At 45.6% G+C, this 18,304-nt stretch overlaps 1 long non-coding RNA gene across 1 annotated transcript in view; it reads left to right on the top strand.

Annotated features, from left to right (window-relative positions):
- LOC112945048 overlaps positions 1–18,304 on the top strand; it is a 32,451-nt gene that overhangs the window by 10,004 nt on the left and 4,143 nt on the right. The window lies entirely within an intron of this gene.

The following is an 18,304-nucleotide window of genomic DNA, read 5'->3' as shown; positions in this document are numbered from 1 at the left end:
AGTCCTGGTTTTGTAACTGATAACTATTTCAGGCCAACTGCATCGCCTGGAATAACTTTGTATTCAGAGAGAGAACAAAATGTTACATCAAATGATACCTCCTTCTGGTTTTTGGATTAAAATCGCCTCTCTAGATAAGCCCGCAGCCTGGCCAGGAAGGAGTGGATGGATTTTCTGAGTCTCTTGGCCAAATTATTCTCTCTCATCCCCTCTCCCTCACCTCGGCCTTATCAGCGTGGCATTTGGCCAGCGGGCCACCTCGGGGACGTGATCCGTGGCCGTCCCGCGAGGGCCACGGGGCTGCTCCGCGTCCCGGCCGCGTCCTCCCCCGGGATGCAGGGGGAAAGGCCGCAGGAAGGTGTTGTGAATTTGTATTACTTGAACACAATGGGTTTGTTCAGAGACAGTTTTGAGGCAATAAATGGCTCCTTTGTGCGTGCTCGCTCCCTCCCCGCGGTCGCTCGCCGAGCTGTGTATGTGCATATCATTTTGCCTGCGTATTAGCAAGCAGGAAGGCTCCCGGCTCTGCTGCTTCAGCCTCCATCCTCCTCCTCCTCCCTTCTCCCCACCTTCCAGCACCTCTTGTGCCAGCACATGGGTCAAGCCATAGGAGCAAAGCGAGGAGCTTGGGATGGAAGAGCTGCCCTTTCCTTGGCCTCCCTTATCCCGGGAAGGGCAGGGACCGGTGCAGCATCTTTTTACGAGGCGCTTCACGGGAGTCGGGGCGTTTGCTTGTTATGCTGGAGCCGTGCAAGAGGGTCATCGTCATGGACTATAAAGTAACGGGAATTCTCACAGCCCCACCAGCTCCGTAATGCAGTACCCGACTCACGCGGGAGAGGGGAATTTATAGTGTTGCCTTGTATTTTTTAACATATATATTTGGGGTTTTTTTTCTGCTATTTATTTACAACCTAGCCCATCAGGGCTTACTTCGTCCCTTGTCTCCCTCCTGTTCTATCTTAATTCTGTCTGCTCCTTTAGGAATGTTGGAGCTGTAGCGGAATCAAAAAAAAAAAAAAAAAAAAGAGAGAGAGAGAGAAAGGTTGGTTTAGGTGGAGGAACAGCACGGATAAAGGTTGAACTCTGAGATATTCACATTCCCCTCCCTTGTAAACAGTATGCATTGTCTAAGCAGAAGCAAGGTTGGAATAAATATCTGCTTTTCTAGGCTATGGGGAAGGCGAGATGAGGATGAAGCTGGGCAGGAAGGAAAGAAAAGGAGAAAGAGCATTTTTCTTGTTATCAAACTTGTCAAGCTATTTTCCTTATGAGCTTTTGTTAAAGCCCAATGTCTTTCTCTTATTTAAATAAGTATAATCTCCGAAGGAGTTTTGAGCCGCAGCTTTTCAAAGCAGTGGGGTGTAGTTGCATTTTATGAGCTGTCATTGCAGAGCTGATACAGTCGTGTCTGAGGCTGTAAATTCCTCGAGGCCGGGGAGCGGGAGCCGGCCCGGTGCTGCTCCCCGGGCCCCCTGGATCTCCCGGATCCTCGGGATAATGGCGAGGCTGGACGCGGTTTGGGATTTATCCACCTCCCCTTCAAACAGCCCTCACGTGAGCTGCCGCAGTGAGTTAACCACGCGGGGTCAGAAAGCGGACGTTAAATATAATCAGCATCCCTCTTAATCTGAGGAGAGGAAGCCTCATTTGCTTGAATGTACGTGCTGATCAAAGGGATAGGAGCTGGGATCCATGCAGCAAAAACGGTTTCCCAGGCAGTTCTTTTTCTTCTTAGAGCAGAAAGCAAAAGCGATGGGAATTTTGAATTGTTGGAACTTCTCTCGTGGCTCAGCTAATGTGGCGTCTGGAGTCGACTACACCTGACCAGCGCTTATCCATGTTAACTATCAGCTAACATAATCCGAAGCCCTAGGAAAATAGGTTGTAGCACAGATGTAAGACACTGAAGGAAGACAGTAATTTTTTCCTGTAGCTGGGAAATGCATATGTTGCCTCACTCACTTGTCATTACTGAAACTATAGGTAGGGACAAAAATAGAAACTACTGACAGCTTGATTTCTTCATGCTGGCACTGAGCTACAGTGGAGCTCTACAAGACCCTATAAATATGCAAGCGAAGGGAAATCCTACACAAGTGCTATCCTACTGCTATAGGACTGAATAGAATTAGCTTTATTGCAACCAAACAGTATGGACAGAGGCTGCTTTTCAGAGCTTCCCTATCTAGCGAACAATGTAAAATGTGAACCAAAGGCTGCTAATCTGGCCTGTTTACTGGGAACAGTTCCAAAATATATCGTTGGAAATGACTAGAAAAAGCTTTCCACTGCAGCCCTTATGGTGCAGCCCTTTCTTCCTTTTAAAGTGAAATGTACTTGCAGAAATTAAGCTCTGGAAGTGGCGAAAAAAAAAGGAAGGGGAGAAAAAGCAAAGGGATCACTGTGGCTTAAAGTACATACTAAAATTTTTGGAGGATGCAGCATGAATGGCAAACCTGCCCCCCTTCCCCCTAAACCAACAAAAACAAGCCAGCTCTGTGAATAGCTCTTCCCAGCTTCCTGCACGTTGAATATGTATGGTCAGGGACGAGGAGCCAAGAGCCGCTCCGTTTTGCTCGGCTTGGAGTGGTTTTGCTCACCGGCTATGTGGCCGTGTGGGTGATGCCAGCGGGGCTGCTGCGCCGGTCACCGTGCGCTGCTGGGCTTGCACAGCCCGGACAGGGAAGCAGCTCGAGCTGAGGCTGCAGTGGGATGTCCCGGGCACATTTACCTGTCCTCAGCCCCTGTAAATAGCCAGAAGGTAAAAGCAGACCCGAGCAAAATCCAGGGGACTCCAAAGAATTGGAAAGGACCCCTTAAAACTGGAGTCCTTGAAGTTTGCTCTTGGTTCTTCCGTGTTGTTCTTGGCAGAAGTTATTTTCCGTGGCATCTCGCGCGCTGCCAAGCGTGCCTGCTCTCCGGAGGACGCCCTAATCCTCTTACTCGCGCGCGCATCTCGGCGCAGCGACGTCTCCCCGCTCCCCTAAGCCGCTGCCGCGCGTCGCCGTCGCGATGCCGCTGCTCCCGCTCCGGAGCCCCTCGCTCCCGCTCGGAAGCGGGCAGCGTGCGCAGGGCAAACTCCCCTGTCCCCCTCCTGGGGCAAGGAGAAAGCCCTGACGCTGGGGCCAGGGGGAGCGAGGCCTTCCCAAAGCTCGCGGGCGAGGGGAGCTCCGCCTTGGTGCGGCGTGAGCGCGGTTCTGCAGGAGAGCTCGAGCAGCAGGGACCGCTCCCCAACGAGGGGCCGTAATTTGCTGGGCACCTTGTATGTTATTGTTCTATTGTCTCTACTGCGGAGCACTTGTGGCTTAATAAACATGGTAGGAGAACAAGCTATGGAAGTGTGAAGCTCAGCCTTGATCTGAGGTCATCAATTCCCCTACCAAATCCTGTCACTGTCATTAATAACTGAACCGCTGACCCTTGAACCATGGCAACTTTCCCCTGTCCTTCCCTTAATTTCCTAACTCCTGGCAGTTTGGCTTTGGGAGCTGCAAACTTGTAAGGACCAGGGTGCTTTATGTAGGTAGAGGGACTGCACTGCTTTTCTCTCGGCTCTTTACATTAATGTACAGGACTTTCTTGTTGAAAGAGCTGGTTTTGGTCTCTTTTGGCAAGTGACCTTTTGGAACTGGTTGTCTTGCAGTCATTATGGGTGGGGAGGACCAGCCTGGCCCCCCATCCTCCCCACAAAAGCTCTCCGGGGCTGCTGGAAGTGGAGAAAGCCGTGGTTTAATTTTCTGTTGTCTTGCCAAGTTAGAATGGGATTAAATGCTCTCAAGGTCTCTGGACTATCACTTTACCCAAAACATCCATCCCAAGCATTCAGAGAGGCCCAGAGACTCTGCATAGCTATTTATTTTAAATGCCTGATTAAAATTTCATGAAAACAGGAAGTCAGGGGAAAAGAATAGATTGCAAGAACGATGAAATCCAGGGCTTTGTCATTTTTAGCTCAACAACCCACAACAATGGAAAAAAAACCCCAGCATGTTCAATAGTAAGTAAGGGATATTTTCACAATCGGACTGAGGCCACTAATAGCATATTTTGTCATTGGCTGGGGAGTTGACCAACTAAGAATGAAACCTATTTTTCTTTTTCTTAACTTATTGCCCACTTTTGATTGTGGTTAGAAATTGTCACCTTACGGTAACCTAAAGCTGCTGTACTTAAACCCTGCAAACATTAAGATTTTTTTTTGATACTCCATTGTTTTTTCTATCTCAGCAGTAATAAATACTGCAATTCCACATCCTGAACACGCTGCAGCTCTTTGCTCCCACTATCTTTCTGGCTTTTTAATTCTTAAGCATATCTAATTATCAGAATAAATGGAACAAAAGACTGATTTTTCTGAATATCTATCAAATGTAAAGGATCTTCATGGTTTGTCTCTCTTCTAGGGAGCATTTTTCTTGTGCTTAGCTGAGTCTTCTACTATTACAAGGAAAAATCCTCTTTGCTGAAAATACAGAACGGAAGCAGTGTTTAGCCAGGCTTTATCCTGGAAAGATTTAGTTCGAAGCCCAGACCATTGAGACCTTCTTGCTTAGGTAGCAGGACCTCTGCTTGACGCCCTTCAACCGCTTTCCATCACTTTGCCTGCACCTTGTTCCCTGCCTGCCTTGTCACCCGGAGGTCATGGGGCGTTCAGGAGCCAGGGGTGTCGGGATCCGTCCCGCTGGGTTGGTCCCACCAGCGGCAGGTTGACGTTGAAGTTCTTCACGAGCCCCTTGCTGCAAGGATGGTGTGTGTCGGTATCGCAGCTGGGGTGCCCCTTGGCCCCGGGTAGGGAGGAGGATATCATTATGATAGCTTAATGATAAAATAGGTTTAATTTGTCACTGGTAAGTTAATCCTGTTGGTACGTGTGTCCCTGGGAGTCCACAGCTTGGTGCACCTTGTAAAGTGCCTGACACCACATCCCTCCTTCGCTTCTGTGTCACCCCATGGGGTCTTTCTGGTGCAGGTGCTCTTTAGTCACAGGGAAAAAGGTAAAAAATAATACAATATAGTGGAACAAATGAGCCTAAAACCTTGAAGCCTTCATTTGTGAATCATTTCTCCTGCCACTTGTGCTTCTGTGGCTTGTGAATTCTTCCAATTTTTCAGGTGTAAAAATCGTAATGAAATTTGATAGGAATTATTACTAGTGCTGGTTAATTGGCTGTCTAAGTGTAACATGCAGTAAGACTTTCTCCCACAAATGACTTTTTCCCTTGTTAGATGAGCCCCTGGCCAGCTGGACATGGGGTGTCTTGAGGTGGGAGGCTTTTAAATTACAGTGTCATGACTCTACCAGTTTGCAAGACCTAGGCTAATTTATTGCATTGGAAGCAGGAAGAAAATTGGCTGCTGCAGCGTGTCCCTTATGCAGTAAGTGAGCACCCCGATGATTTCTGGGGGGCTTCTGCAAAGCCCCACACGGGCAGTATATGCTAGTGTGTCCCACGTGGCACCACCAAGGACATTGCTGCAAATGCAATCAGGAGGCAGGTTGGGGCTTGGAGGCTGTAGGGCCCTCGTCCCATGAGCTGTAGGGGAGGGCAGCAAATGCCAGGTCTGGACAAACTGCAGGGAAAGGGATTCAAATAAGCAGGGCGCGATAGTGCTGGCACGCTGGAGCAATCAGCGCAGTGCTGCAGGAACATGGGTAGGTTGTAGTGTCCTTCAGTGGACTAAAGCTTGCTTTTATGTAAAACATATTTAAACCAGACAAGTAACTTAAAGAACAAAAACAATCAAAAAAATATAAAATGCTTTGTAATCCCCAGGAGAGATTTTTCCAAGTCATTTCCCAAATGCGCTATTCAGCCCTCCTCCTAAGCTGGCCCTGGGCTGTGGCAGGGCCTGGAGGTATTTGGGGCAATTTGTATTTGAAGCTGCTGGGACGGTTCCCAAGTCGTCCCTCGGTGTCCCTTTCCTCTGGCCGCTGCCACCTGTCCCCAGCCGTCCCCTCATGTCCCTTTCTTCGCGGGCTTTTCCCTCCTCCCCTCGCTCCTCGGCGAGCTGGCAGCGCGTCCGGGGCAGCAGAAAGTGTGAGGTTTTGATAACCTGCAGCAAATGTTTCCCATCTCCCAGAAGAGCGCCGCGCTGAGAAACAATTTGCAGGCGGCCGGAGCGGGATCTGGTTTCATTTTTGGTACCGCGACGACAGGGTCTGGCCGCGAGCTCCGCTCAGCCCGGCGCTCGCAGCGCTGCGCGACAGCAGAGATGCTGCTGCAGCCCCGGGTGCTGCCTGCATCAGCGCCGCCCTCAGCCCCAAACCTTGGCGGGGACACCCCAAACCTTGGGGGATCACCCCAGCCGCATCCCTAGGGTGACTGGATGGAGCAATGTCTGTGTAGCCAGCTGAAATTTTTAGGCCGGGCTTCGGAAATAAAATGATGGGAGCAAAAAGGCAGGAAGGAAATGAATTTTGCAATAAATAAGTTGTGCTTTTATTGGCTATAATGATCTGGGACAGCTGATGGAGGTGGCACTCTTAGGTTATGTGGCTGTTTTAAAAGTGTAAAGAATCCTTTATAGGCTCAACTCAGTTTGCACTCCCTGAATTGGGAGACTGTGGAACTGTGATTTACATGGCTGGAGGATTTTGCTCCCTATGATTAAACACACCAGGGCTCTCTTTGGTTCGCTTTAACAGTACTTTATAATTAAAATGGTTGGGGTAGTTTATTGCGAAAAGAATTAAAATATCAGGCAAAAAGCATGTTATTGAGTACTATGCAAGGCATAATACAGTTAAACATCTTTAGACTGGCAGCTTTTTAGGAGTGGAAATAAATGTTAAAATTGCAAGTCAGAAAAATATGCAGTATATCCTTTTATTTTTTTATTTATTTTTTTCCTGGCAAGGAAAGGAAACCATGGAGTTTTGTTGGCTCGCTCTTTCTTTTGCAAAGGATTTAGTGTTGTGCTTTTACCTAGCTGCATGATATACTGCAGGGAAATGCACAGAAATTTGGGATTACATATGAGTTGTAACATATAGTAAATTTTATGTTGCAAAATTTAGAGCGTGCCAAACGGCTGGCTACATGGACAAAAGAGTAGCGAGAATAGGTTAGAGAATTATTAGCCTCTAATAATAGATGATGTAGTATATATCAAGTAATGACTGCTTACTATCCTGCATTTATCTGTTACATGATGTCCTTTTTAATTACCTACCCTGCCACCATCGAGGCCAGCAGCTGGTATCAGAAACACTGCAGAGCTGCTTTATTTCCTCATTTAAATGGAAATATTCTTCCAATCTCTGCCGTTAATGTTGTTAGATGTGCTTTTTTTTGTTTGTTTGTGCTGGAAAGAGGGCATCTCCTTTTTAGGCAGTCTAGCTGAAGTCTTCTTCAGGCCAGCCTTGGCCCCGATGGGATCTTGCCCTTAGCTTCCCGTTCCTCCTGTGTGCCTAGGTGCATAGCAGATAAAAATAGATTGTCAGATGAGTCTGTTGCATTTAATTCTACTCATAATGAGCATTCACCATCCTTAATTCACTAGTACAGTGTATCGGGGTGGAGAGGCAGGTTTTTAACCTTGTTTCCTAAGGAAATGAGGCAGATAGGAGCGCACCACTCGTCCTCCTATTTGCAGCCCTCTCCTGGCCACTTGCAAGCTCCCTCTGAGTGAATTTGAAAGAGGAGAGACCTTTGGGATGTAACCAAGCCCTCAAGCTTTGTGTCAATATAAGGAAGAAAAACTTCCCCGTAGCATCTGCACCAGGGACAGCTGTGCTCAGTGGGGCACAGGGGGACCTCCTTATTTTGGATAAATAAGGACAGAATAAGGCCCAAACTCACTCTCGTGGATCATGGTAAAGTCCAGCTGCCTGTTCGTTGCTGTTCAGTTGAATCTACTGTTTTGCTTTTGCAAACCCCCTGATTTTTCCCCGTTGTGCCCCACAAAAGCATCTCCCCTCCCTGCCCTCCTCCTCCCGGCCCCTCCCACGCCAAGCGCTCCTTGAGCTGGCAGTGCATTAATAAAAAAAAAAAAAAAAAAGTGCAAGTTTTATGGGACAAAGTAAATAAGGCAATTCATATATCATTCCAAAGACACGCAGAAATGAGGCAGAGAAAAATAACCACCCGATATTTCATGGGAGGATATTTCCATGAGTCAGCTCGTTTTCAGGTTTCTGGGCTTCCAGCTGCAAGCTCTGCTGCGTTGGCTTATCTGCTGCTGGAGGCCTGGCATGTGCCAGAAGTAGCTTATAATTGGCTGTGTTTCCCCTTTGTAAGTGGTAATAACGGAGCCCTTATCAGCGGCGAATGGCAAAAAATTTGGATGTCTTTAATTTCATCCCCACGGGGAATTTCTTCAGGGCTGGTGTTTTGTGAGCAGGGCTCCGAGCCCCTCGTTCTGCTTGCAGAGCTGACAGCCCCATGGATGATTTTGGGAGGTGCAGCTCCTTGAAACGTTACTGCAAGCGGGTCCTAGAGTGGCATTGATCCCCGCGCCTCCTGGCACGGGCTTCCCAACCCTGCGCATGTGGCAAGCGGCACCGGGCTGAGCGGGGCCGTGGTTTCTGGTGGCAGCACCAATATCTATAATAGGGCAGAAAAGCAAGGCGGTCTCCAAGTATTTTAATTCATTTGAGGCTTTCAATGAACGCGCTTCAGCCCTCTGCACTCCTCCTGAGATTGCTTCCTGTGGATTTTAAAATGACTAAATTTAACTGAAGGGGGGGGGAAAAATAACTCATTCAAAATGATTTGTAAAGACAACTATGCAAGCATTATGGAAAAAGAATTTTAAATTTGCACGTGGTGGAAGAACTTGGTTGATCTAGGCACAGGAATGATGCCACATGATTTATTTGACCAGACGCAACTTGGATTTTGAATAGATTCTGTCAAGCTGTTAAAAAATCAAATGAAAATACATTACTTGAGACATTTAAATCACAGATATATTGGATGAAAACTGCAATCTGCTCATGGATAGTCTGTGAACAGAAAAGATTTCACATGTGCTTAATATATTCTTTTTTTGGGAATTAATTGTCTACCAGCCCTCTCTAGCATGGGGGATGGAGGAGAGGAATGAGAGCTCTTTGCGGCTCTTAGTGGGAATTAGTGGCAGGACTATATTATAACAATCATAATTAAGCTTTGTACTCGAACAGTGCCTTTCCTTTGGGAATCTCGAAGTGCTCTGTCAAATTTGCAGTGAAATCCCTGGAAAATAAGCGATTTCCCCTCAGTTCTGCAAAGGTTCAGCAGCAGAGCTGAGCACGCTCTCCTGACACCCTGGTGCCAGCTCCAGCTCGGAGAAGGAGCCAGTTTATTCCTCCCGAGCATGGAGGAGGTAGGATGTGGGTGTGGGAATGGGCAGGCAAGGACAGGGAGCTCACAACAGACGACCCTTTCGATGGTAGCCTGAGCTTAAACCGGCCTGGAATAGCAGTGGCAAATGCACTTAGTCATTCTGTCACCTTTGGAAAGCCATAACTCATCCAGGCCTCAGTTTACCCGCCCCTAAAATAAAATAAAATTACCATGATGGTACCTCTAAAGGAATCAGAGGCCCTTTTTTTGTTTGTTTGTTTTGTTTTAAATGCAGTGGTAACCAGTGATGTGTTTGCCACCATTTGAAGCTTTTTAATGAAGTCTGGAGCGCTTACCAGAAAAAAAGGCTTTGCTTTATTTCAAATTTTAGGCTTTGTGCAAGAAAAGGAATTTTAGGCTTTGCCTGGATGACTGCATTGCTGTGCTGTGTTCAAAATCCATGGAGCCATTGTGTGATCCAGTCTTCTTGGAGAGGTTGTCCCTGTGGGTTCAATACAGTGAATTATCCTTCCCGGTAAGCTGACCTGAACTCTGCTTGGAAGGCCAGGCATATATGGAATTATTTTGTTGGGGTCCTTACCCCTCATGGCTAGTTTGTTGGGTCTGGACAAACCGGGGCTGGCGGGTTGCTCGGGACGCCTCTCCCGCGTGGCCAGGCTGGGGTTCCCGCCGGGATGCGGAGCAAGGGTGTCCCGCGGAGCGGGGCCAGCTGGCAGCCCTCCCGAAATGCGCACCATTCCCGGGGCTTAGGGCACGGCTCGAGCGGAGCGCCGAGGGCAGCAGTGACGTTCCCTCGCTAATTATAGCGCCTTCCCATCTGTACGGATGGGGCTGTGTCAACGACTCCGTCTTGTTTCTAGCCAGGACGTGCCGCTGTGGGCTTAAGCTCTGCACTAAAAGCTCTAGGTCTGGAGCAATGGCTCATTTACCCGTTTAATGGGGACAAAGCTTCCCTCTGCTCTGTTTCAAGTGGTAATAGTTGGAAACCCAAGAGTGCTTTGGCTGAGGAGCTTCTGGGATGATGGTCCATGCTCGGAAGGCTCTTGGGTGCGAGTAAACCTCGACTTTGGTGGCTGCACATCCTGTTGAACACTGAAGGCTCTGTCGTCGATTAGGGTATGGCAGCATAGCCGGGACCCGATCGCTTCCTTGAGGGTAACGCAGCAGAGCAGTTGTCTCCATCGCCATTCGTGCCGCTCTCTTCCTCTGTGGATAACCCAGGGAGGGTTTGGTGCTCTTCAAGATATGCCCGTTGTCCCCACTGCAACTCCCCTGCAGGGGAAGGGGCCAGAAATGGCCCTTCCAGGGCACCCCGGGACTATCCAAGCCCTCAGTGGAGCCCCAGAACAGTCCTTGAGGCCGTAACTTTGCTTCTTCTGGCGGTGTTTCCTGGCTGCTGCTCATAAAATCAAGATAGTTCTAAAATCAAGATGTTTTAGTTCTTAAATTTACTTGTTTAAGGAGTCACTTGCTAGTGCAGGGAGTCCCTCCAGTGCACGAGGCCGACAGGGTGCTGCGCTCTTACAAGCTGCATTGGTGAGCTCTGCTGATGGACCTGCGGCTAAGTAATATAGAACAGAGGTTTGTAGTTGGGGTAGGGATGGGAGCCTTCCAATGTCACACCGTTGGAGAGAGCTTCTCATAACTTTTACACTTACTATGAAGTATTATTAGTATTTTTTTGTGTTAATGTCTGTATTACTCTGCACAGTGTTAGAAATGCAAAATAGGAGTACTTTGCTAGGAACTGAAAGCCATGAAGTGAAAGGAGAGCACAAAGAGAAGTAAAAGTGGACTCCTCTAACTTTATCCATGGATTTGGATAAAAATGAAGAACGCAACAAAGAAACAAGGCAAAGAAGGACCCTAAATAGCAAAAAGGAAACGCTAAAATCCATCCATCTTCTCATTTGTAGTAATGGTAAAAGGGAGGTAAGAATTAATTGCTTTGAGTTTCAAATCCCTCCCAAGTGCAGGTGTTTGGGAGGAGGTGCAGGAGCACGGCACAAGGATGCGTCTCTGGGGACTTGTCCCTGGAAGCATCACCCAGGCTGTAGGTCCGTGTTGTAGGACTCGCAGAACCGAGCGCAAGGCAGTTGTCTGGTTGTTTTGTGGATGAAGAACTGCAGCATGGAGGGTCACGGCGTCTGCTAAAGTCAAGGAGAATTTGTACCAACATAAATAGGCTTTGGTTTCTCATTGTACAGGAAGCCGTTGGAGGAGTAGGAATTTAACAAGTTCACAACTTAACAAGTCCCAGCCTAGTGCCTAGGCTACCAGAATAGCTTTTTTTCCTCAGATACCCCCAAATGCTATTTTCTTTAGTAATGTCAGATTTCTGTCTCTCTATGCCTAGTGTCAGCCTTGGTTTAGCAAGTGAAGGTAGTCCCAGAAAACTTCTCACAAGTAAGCAAGCCCTCTTTCCTGTTACAAAAGCAACCTCCTACTGTCTTGTATATTAATCTTGCGCCTGTAGGGCGCTGGAGAGGTTAAATCTTCTGTGCATGGCATGGTAATTTTCATTGCTCTCATTTTTTTGGGAACTTTAAGTTTCTGAAGGGCTTAGCACAAGCTTGGAAGGCTCCGCCTTTTTCTTGGCCCTGTAACCCGTGCACAGTTCAGCTGAGGCTAGGGGATTTGTGTATAATGATTTGGAAAAGTTGTGAGTATAAATAGAAAGGAATTTTAGATGTTTTTCCCCTCTGTAATTCAATGCTCAATAGCTTCCCCTTCCACCCAGCACATAAGGTGCTGTACCAAAACCATGGAAAGAATTTGTGGAGTTCCAGATCAAGGAAGTTCACCCTTCCAGCTTGCCAGCGCTGATTGCTCTTGCAAGAATCCATCCTGCTCGTCGGTTCTCCGTGAGCATCATCTTCCCCGTTTGATTTCTCATGTGTCTGAAACCCTGTGCCTAAGTGCCATGTCCACCTGTGAGATCCTCACCTGCTCTAACCCACGGGCATCTCCTGGTGTCCATCCAAACCTGCAGCACCCGCTCTGCTTCCAGTACTGCCCTGAGCTCTCGCGCTGCGCTCGGGTCTGATGCAAGTGAGGGAAAAGCCAAACCTGGGCCCATCCGCAGCGACTCCGGTTCAGCTGCAAGCGAAGGACAGGACCAGCGCGCGCTCCCATGCATTCGTCTCCAGCAGATGTATAACTTATTTTTTTGTGTCTCATCTTAATTTTGTGCTGTGGTACTTGGGCACCCACATTTGCAGATCAAGTCTTCCATTTTTTTAATCTTTTTTTTTTTTTTAAAAAAGAACCTTCAATGGAAAACCCTGAATAAGTGTTTGTTATATTTAGAGGCAATTCTGCTTAATGTCTCTTCATATAAGTAAGCCTTTCACTGACCTAGATTTTGCTATTATGTTTCCCATTTGCTATGTGTGTTACACTTGTGTGCGTGCAGGTCTTTTGTCTTTCAGCGTGCCCTCGTGCTTGCCATTTCAGCCACCAGCCAGGATCGCACTCGCTGGTGCAATCATCTTCCCTGGAAATGAGCCTAAATGAGCCTGCCCTGGAAAGGTTTCTGGCCTCAGAAAAGTTATGGTAGGTGAATCTCTAGGCTGCAGAGACCTGGAGGAGCAGCCAGCAAGGCAGTGCATTAGCAGCAGCAGATCATGCAAAGAGAAAAGGTTTACATGTTTTCCAGCAGCAGCAATTTACAGAAAGAAGGCAAACTTGGAAATGAGTCAGAAAGTGGCCTCCTTTCTGTTAAAAGCAATAGTCCTCTCCCTGGGTATATATTACAGCTATCACTAAAGACACAAAATTGCCTTTGTCCTGGTACAAAGTGCTTGCTTGTAATTGTGCTCGCAGTTTTAACGTGGCATTAAGGAGATACCTGTATGAACAGGAAGGGCTGTAAAGCTTTGGAGGAGTTGCTATTACCGTATTACATAATAAGGGTGTTTATGGCTGCAGTGCCTTAGGGCCAAATTTATAAACATCGTGGATGGATTACATGAGTGTTATGCTGCACATAAACATTTTGCTTTATGTTTGTGTTGAAATCCCACGAACTGGACAATGTAAACAAATTAACACTATCAGGGAAAACCTGTTTTTTGGGTTGACTTTCCCTGCAGACTATATTTGTCCAGAGGACACTTGCTGTAACACGCACATCTCCTGTGTCTGTAGCATGCCAGGAGGAGTTTTCACTAGCACCTATTAACCAAAAGCTCTTCCATTTTAAAGAGAGAGTGAGAAAAAGGGCAATATCCTTTTCCCTTTTGTGATCAGTAAATACATGAATGACTCCTGGTCTGATACAGCATTAGCAAGATCAATAGGCATATCTAGCATAGGTGACATCCAAAAATAGGCCCTGCCTCCTGTCAGGTTCCTGCACATGTCCTTAACTTTTATGTGCTGGGAATGAGCTCCTGGCACCCTGCAGCACAGGGGAGTTTTTCCATTCACTGCCGTGGGTTCAGGGGTTCATTCTGCATTACTGTCACACTGGTTTCAAATGGCCTGAAATGAAATTGCATCCTCCTTCCCTCCCTCCCCAGGTTTGTCAGGGGTTGGAGGAGAGTGTTTTGCTCTCGAGCATTAACAGCATCACAGGCAGGCCCTGGAGGAGCCCGTCCGTCCCCTATGGTGGAGGTAACTGACATCGGATGCTTTGATGGCTTTGGAGATGCCAATTTCAAATTTACTCTTAATTGCAGTTGTATTAATCTGTGAATAGGGTTAACAAAAATATTCACAATATTTCAAAGTATTACAATTTTAACCTCATCAAAGCCCACAGGGGAAAAAAAAGTAGTTTGGGATACACTGAACAGCATTAGAGACAGTGTGCTTTATAACCAGACACATTTTCCTTAGTTCCATTTCTCTCTAATATTGGGGGAAGATTGAAGATACTGAATCAATGGCTGTAAAAACTTGCATTAAAAATACGCAGTAAATGAGAGGAGGAAAATTTAATTTAGAGGCATAAATTGCAGCAACTGGAATGCATACAACTTATTTTTAGTACTACAGTGAGAGTCACCCTTGAAACTCTTTTTTTTTTTTCCCCAAAAATGTTTTCTTTCTGCAGATGGAAAAAGAAAATGACCTCTAATATTTTGAAATATAGAAATAATTACAGTAGGGAGTGATCCTGATCCCACTGAAGTCAGTTGCAGAATTCTTTATGACATTGCGGGATAGTGCCTCTATTAAGAAATAATAAGGAAATGAGATACTTGAAAGAGAAGGTTTAAAAATGAACTGACTCTATTGGCCTCTTTTGTAAAAATACCTTAGAGCCACTTTTATCAAGTCAAAAGGTTCATTGAAAAGAGAGAAATTAAAAGATGCTGCTCATGGAGCCTGGCAAAACATGAAGTTTGCAATAAATATCTCTCCAATCCAATTATAACATTCAAATCGAGCAGAGGAAGAAAAAGAATTATAAAAATAATGAAAGCTTTCTTTCTGTTGAAAAAGTATACTTGGAGGTGTCCCGACCTAAGGGAATTTCCAAGTCAGCATTATAGTGGGGAAAGAATGTAATGTAAATGAGAGTGAAATAATCAAATTTTTCTGGTGGAAATAAGTGCAGTTGTTTGATGTAATTTTGACACACAGCATAATTTCAGCATCAACACTGAAGTTTAAAGGATCAGTGTGTCTTCATGAGATTTATATACAGCAAAGCCGCTCAACAGGAAAATCTAAATCAGACTTTGGTATGCACGGTGTGCCTGCTAAGATAGAAAGCCTAGTAGGATATTAGTTGCAAATAGAAAGATAGAGATGACCCTTTTCCAGTAATTTCTAGGCATTCTTTCCACTTGAAAATCCAGCATGATTATGGCATATAAATCACAAGCAATGTGTGAATGTTTTCATGCTCACAAAATCAAACATTTGTTTTATGCCTCTAACACCAGCTAAGCTATTTAAAGCTGTGCACAGTTTCCTGCAGTGAGTTGCACCCGGCTCATGCCACAATGTTTATTGCAAATGTGATTTTTAATATCACAGAGCTACCTTCCAAAAATTAAAACAATTAAAGGAGGGCAGGTCTTCGTCCTCTGCCTCAATCTTGTAGCCTGTATGGAATATATTTGTAAATTTGGGTTCATTTCCAGATGGAGACGGATTCACACACCCTTGCAGCCAAACTCAGCACAAGAACCAACAATTAAATGAAGCCTGGGTTCCAGTCCGAAGGAGGCATATACTCAATTTAATTCTTAAACAGCTTAATTAATAGTTTCAGTTAAAGCAAAGAAGTGAAAATGGGTCAAACTATGTAAACACCGGTTAGAAAAAACAGTGTCCAGCCAAAGCGCCGCAGAGACACTTTTAAGAAGAATGCTTTTTAAATTTAATTTAAACGTGGTTTTAGCCTAGGTGTAAGCCCAGTTCGGACAAGGCCCAAGCCGCTGTTTCCTGGCACCGGGAATGGCCGGGCTCGTTCCTGCGGCGCCCGCGGCCCCCGCGTTGGCCGGGGGCTTCCACGGGACTCGCACGCCGCTGCGCAACCTGGGGCACAAATATTTACTGGCATTTTGAAACAATTACTGGCTTGTATGTATTTCATAAAGTCCACAGGGGCAAAGTAACAGCATTCAGAAAAAAATCCCATCGCCATTCCAGAGAATGTTTGTATACAGAGAAAGGGCCTTTCTTTACTCCAAAAATATTTTTTTGCGACACATTTTTTGGGTCTTATGTCTTGGCTTGAATGAAGCGAGAATAAAATGATCTGAGAGTGATGAAGAATGGTGCATTTCATGTGAGTCTATAACTTGTTCTGGTAGCGGGAAGGTCCAGCTGCAGAGAGTGCAGGGAGTTCTCTGGTGGTTTTGCTGACCTATGGTTCACTTCCAGGATCGTAGCTTTTTACTCAAAGCACTTGCAGAGGTTCCAGCTTGTTTATTTGCTGCTTTGTTCCAATCTGATTAAGTCAATTCAAGAAAAGGAGAGGAAGAAGAATGAGGAAAAATCATAGATGGTAGATATCAAGACTGGCGCGGCCAAGGCCAGGCTCCCTGGCCACAGCCACTGGTTTTTTGTGACACCAGTGACAGGTCACTGAGACACTGGCTGTTGTCTCCAGCCTTCTTCATCTGGACGTTTTTGCTTCCATTTTAAAGGGAAACATATTCTAGTAAGCAGTGTGAGAATCAGCAGGATCCTCTTGCCACCCTGTAACATCTCCAGAAGCAAAACTTGGAAATATATGATAAAAGATCTTCATAATGAAGAGCATTTTTTGTACTCTTAACGTGAAGAAAATTCAAAACCTTGATGTCAGACCTAGAGATAGGTACATAAAGTAGGTAGTTTGGGGTTCTTGTTCATAAAGTCAGATGTGAAAAGGTTCTCGGCTAGGCAAGAGAAAGGTGTAGGAGAGGATTTTATAAATGGCAGTTGGGCAATTAATGTTAACCATCAATATCAGGATGGCTTAGATTGCATGATTAACTAGTAAGAGTTTTGAGCTGGCTGGTAATTTTAGATTAAATAGCCAGGCAGCCAGTGACTTGAATATTGATGAATATCCTGTGTTTTATTAATATGCATTCTCTATAAATTAGAGGCTTAGTACACAAAGAAGAAACCTAAAGCTCTTGCTATTTTTCATTGCCACAGGTAGAGCTGAATAATTCATAGCAATTAATTTATTTCACTGATTTAGCCTTTTTGTGTGTGGGGGGTGGTGGTGAGCACAAGTAGTCTGCAGGTAATTTTTTCACATTTATTTATTATAAATAACTCACCAAACACATTTGAACACTAAATCTTGGTTGCAGAGATTTTTTTTTATATTCTTAAATTGGAGAAAATGGAAGGAACTTGGCAGAACTGCAGGCAACTCACCTGTCATTACAAAAACTCAAATGAATTTTGAATTGCAAAAAGCACCCTTAATTGCAAATATGACCAAGTTAGAATCAGATTCATGTTGATCTGTATTGATTGGTGCCATACTGGTTACATTGCATGCTTCTGCTCCTTGTTCGATTGATTGTAATTCTTTAGGATGCTGATTTTCTTACAGATAGGCTTATGTGGGCAGAATATGCCCTGTTAGGTCCTTAACACATTTAAAATGCCATAGGTGGAATCCTAACCCCTTTGTGAAACCAAAAGACATTTTACCATTGGCTAGACAAGATCCAAGATGCCACTCCTCGATGGAAACGTTCCTGAAAATTGCGTTTTTCTGGACAAATACAGAAACGTGTCCAGCACAAATTACATTTTGTGTTTGCTCAAAGCTTCTGTGCGTCCATACGTCCCTTTGCCCTGTCTCGGTGCAGCTCTGAGCAAGAGGTGAAACGTTGCAGCATGGAGATCATTGCCCATGCTGGGGGCTGATGGTGTGGCCGGAGCCACGTTGGTGTCCCACAGCAGTACCCAGAGCAGGTAGTGCAAGAGAAGGAGGTCGGGTAGGTGCTGCTGGTTCTCGCAATGTGCTGCACAGCAATGAGGCTTCACGGAGCAATAAATCATCCCCTCGTTATGCTGCTGCTCCAGGTTTGTTTAGGGCACCTCCTTCAGGACCAGCCCCAGAGGGGTGTTTGCTCTCTGCAGAAATTCCCCTCGGATATAGACTTCTGTTTTGATTTTGAGTCTGGGTGGGGGTACCTTGTGTGACTTATTTTTAAACTAATTTCTGTGGGTACACAATGATTTTTATTACTGCCTAGGAAAATAGTTCAGGAAATGCCTGGAGATAATTTTAATTTGCAGATGGCTAATTTTGCCAAGAGTGGGAAAGGGTTTTCACATTTTTGTGACTTGTCAACGTGAAGTATTAGCAGAAGAAACATGGGGTCTTCCTTCCTTCCTTTCCTTCTGCCCTTCCTTCCTTCCTTTCTCTTGTCCTTCCTTCTTTCATTCTTTATTTCCTGTCTTCCTTCTCTTTTTTCTTCCCTTCTTTCTTTTATTCTTCTGCTCATGGGATCTCTTACCTAACTAGATTATGTTGCAGTGTCTTCAGTAAAAGAAGCATAAGCACCTCTGTTAAAAAAAAAAAAAAAAAAAAAAAA

This window comes from Nothoprocta perdicaria, unplaced genomic scaffold (assembly GCF_003342845.1).
Source record: "Nothoprocta perdicaria isolate Ctin4 unplaced genomic scaffold, notPer1 scaffold_18, whole genome shotgun sequence".
Taxonomy (NCBI): Eukaryota; Metazoa; Chordata; class Aves; order Tinamiformes; family Tinamidae; genus Nothoprocta; species Nothoprocta perdicaria.
This window is presented reverse-complemented; position numbering and strand designations above follow the sequence as displayed.